Here is a 3,785-nt window from a genome sequence, read left to right as displayed (position 1 = left end):
AGCTCCAGCATGGTCTGAGCAGAAGATTTCTCTGGCCAACTATATATTCTTCTCCAGAGTGCACCCAACCTCCCCCCACCCCACCCTACCCCACCGGGACCCAATGCCAGTCCCCCCAAAACCCTGAGGAGACGGGACAGCGAGGGGGATGGGAGAGTGAGGTGCCCTGCATGTGGACGCAAAGAGAGCTGAGATGGAAGGGCGGCGGTGACGGTCACGGAGGGGGTCGGCTGGAATAATCAGGACCAAAGGGGCAGCCTCTCCAGTTACCTGGCACTGGCTTTGCTTGAGCCTGGCGTCATGCTCTGAGGACCGAGCACGCCTAGTTCTCCATGCTTGAAGAGGAACACAAAGAGGACGTCGAAGGAGGGGCTGTGGGTTGGTTGGGGCTAAACAAATTCAAGATTTTGTGTTTGATTTTTTTGTAATAAGTGGCAGGGAAGCAAGCCGGAGCAGACTTTGTAAACATTTATTCCCTCCATGTGCTTTTGGGGCCAAGTTGCGCATTGAAGTTGAAGTTCTTGTGGCTGGTGGTCATTGAGGGACACGTAGTTGTTGTGCTGCTCTCGGCCACAGCACTATTTTGAGGAGCGCTTCATCATAATGTCTCATAGGTGAATGACAGTTACTGTACATTAACTGGATTCTTTGTTTATGAATTTCGTAATGAGAACAGGTTTGTGCATGAATTCCAACTGAAAGGCACAAAGACAGATGTAATGCAGTCATATGGAAACCACTGCAACCCAAAGAAAGTGCAATACATTCATACCTCACTGACTTGAATTGACGTATACACATTTTATCCATGATCACATCCTCAAAAATGGATTCTCCTATTATTATTATAATGTTTTAAGTTCTTCATTTTGGGTTGTGTGCATTGATTTCTTACACGGAGAGGTATCACTTTATAATACGGGTCGCCAATGTTAAGTACATTATTCAGTGTTATTAACTATTATTTCAAGGCTTTAAGTAACAGCGAATTGATTAGTTAAGAACTATTATGTATATTACGTAATGATTAATTAATGGAATTTGAATTAGTCAACTAATACGTCATTTAATAAATAAATAATTATTTATTTATTTCATACATTCTAATTTATTTAAGTTTAGTATCTTTACTGTTTAACAAATCAAACCATTGCTTAGAGAAGGGTTAATAATTCAGGCAGTAATAAAGTGGAAGCTAGAGTTAACAGTCAATGGTTCACTGTTTCGTGTTTATTATTTTCTTTATTTTATTCTGGCATTTTTAGGCTTTTATCACAAACTGGCAATTGTGGAGAACATTAAAGTGTTTGAAGTTGTCAAATTTTACTTAGTTGCTGAATTCGCTTGTGTGCACAGCCTTCTAAGCTAGCAATTACACACAGACACACAATATATCAAGAAACATTTAAATCCCTTTTTAAAATTAATAATGAACATTTAACATTTATTAAAGGACCATATGGGTAGTTTGGCATAATTTAGTCCATGACTACAACTCACACACTACGACATTACTGCCGACTATTTTCTAAAGCATACAAGTTAGATTTTCGAGGAGGCCATTGGATTCCATTCATTTCAGTACGGTAGACGGAGACTTGAAACCTGTTTGAGATAGGTAATTCAACACACAAAATATAATTCATTAATTGTTCTTTGTCAAAATTATATTACTAATATTAATTATATTAAAAACACCCATGACTTATTAACCATGCAATGATGTCTAGTATGATCAAGTCATTTCAGCAACCTTTTAATGAACACAATGTAAATATATGCAAAATCTAAAAAGAAAGCCATCAACAAAAGAAATTGCTATGTATATTTGCTGTAGATTGCTGTAGCTGTGAATAGACACTGACATGTACAGACAGCTGTATGGTCCTTTAACCCTTACAACATTGCATTCACCATTTTCTAAACAATGGTTTGAGTTAATAAGCAGTTCAGATACTATTAATGAAGCATTCTTTCCCCCCCAATGACACATAATTAGTCAATGAAATAATACTAAGTTAATAATAACGATAGTATCTAATCTGTTACTTAAGCATTGAAATAACATTTAGTAATGGTTATTAATTGCTGTCCCTTATTATAAAGTGTCACCAAGAAAGAGGATTCATCAAGCAATGAAAATAAACAACTATACTGATAGTTACTGTTGTTAAGCCAAAAAAATAAAATCATTGTTGTCTCTGCTATTGAAGGGATTAGTCAGTATGACAGTAAATGTAAAATGTTTATGTATGTACATTTTTAATCCAACTGGACTTGCATTATGTTCATTTCGTATTTATTTAGTTTCATTCAAGTGCCCCCGCTTGTCTGTATTCCTCCACTCTGTGGTGCTCCAATAGTCTTACATCATGATAAAGATTACTCATGCATTTCTTGTTTCTTTTGTATAATTTCCATTTACAACTGCATAAAATGATTTTGTTGTAATATGTTGTCTGTAAAATGCAGCACTATTTACTATTTATAATAAACTATAAAAAGCAGATATGTTGAAGTTTGTCTTTTAAAAGTGGGAAACTGGTTTCCTTGTCTCTGCAGTACATCTATGTAGTAGACATGATAGACATTGCAATACATTCAAATCAGTCAAGAGCAAAACAGCAGACAAAACAGAAAAACGATTAAAACAAGCTTTGGAATTGACCGTATGATAGACGCTTTTCTTTCTTTCTTTCTTTCGTTCTTTTCCTCACATATTGCTCTGAGACATTTTGTTTTATTGCGCTCTGAAACCAGATGGGGACGATGGGGACAGTGTGCCTGTGACTGTACTATAATCGCTCTCCCTGACACACACTTCAAGAACACTACATGCACTAAATCATAAATATATCCCCTTTCATAAACACTCTTTTTACACAAATTCCTGCTCCCCAGGGGCCTCTTCACACCCCTGTAATGACTAAAGCAGAGCCCTTGTAAATGATATAAACACAACAGGCCTCACAGACGTACAGGGACATTACTCACTGCCATGCCTCTACAGGGTTCAGAGGCCTTTGGCACCACAGATCCCATCGCCCAACAGAAAGAAAAACACCCGTTCGCCCAGTTGGCTCCGTCACCCAGTTACTGATATCACTGCTGGTGAGGTTTTATCACTTCTCTTTCATTTCTCCTTTCTTGGAAGATGAGAAGATCAGGTGCCGCCAGCTGTCCCTGTCTTTCAGGGACCTATAGATGCTCCTATAAATACGGGTGTCAGAAGAACATACTGTATGCACTACTTACACGAAGTCTGGCGCTAGCGTGGTTTCGTGTGCACATGCACGCATTTGTGTGTTAGCGATTGTATGTCTGATTGTATTTGCTACTCTGTGTCTGAGATAATGCAAACGATAAGCTCAAAGCAAGATCGCATTTCAGTATTTTCTTAGTGCTCTGTAAACTCCTTTTTTCCCCTTTTCTCTACAAGTGCTTAACTTGTAAGACACAATGAGTGAAAACGCCAAAGGGGTCGCTTTGGAATGGATTGTCAGTCAAGCAGCAACACACTGGAGACAACTTAACCTTTGACCCCAACACTCTTTGAAATGAGTAGACTACTTGACCGGAGCTGACAACAAACCAAGCATCTCTCCAGCTTCCTAACATCCCCCTCCCCAGTCCCCACACATCCCACCCCGACCAAAAAATGAAAGTGAAGGAAGGAGCGTGAAAGATGGGCGGGCGGGGGTAGGGTGGAAAAATATTTTCGGAGGCTTAGAAAGGGGCAGTACTGCTTTAGTAAATACTTCAAGACGGGACATTCTCAGAGAATT

The sequence above is a fragment of the Gymnoscopelus microlampas genome (genome assembly GCF_963454915.1).
Source record: "Gymnoscopelus microlampas genome assembly, chromosome: 5".
Lineage (NCBI taxonomy): Eukaryota > Metazoa > Chordata > Actinopteri > Myctophiformes > Myctophidae > Gymnoscopelus > Gymnoscopelus microlampas.
Note: the sequence above shows the minus strand (reverse complement) of the source record.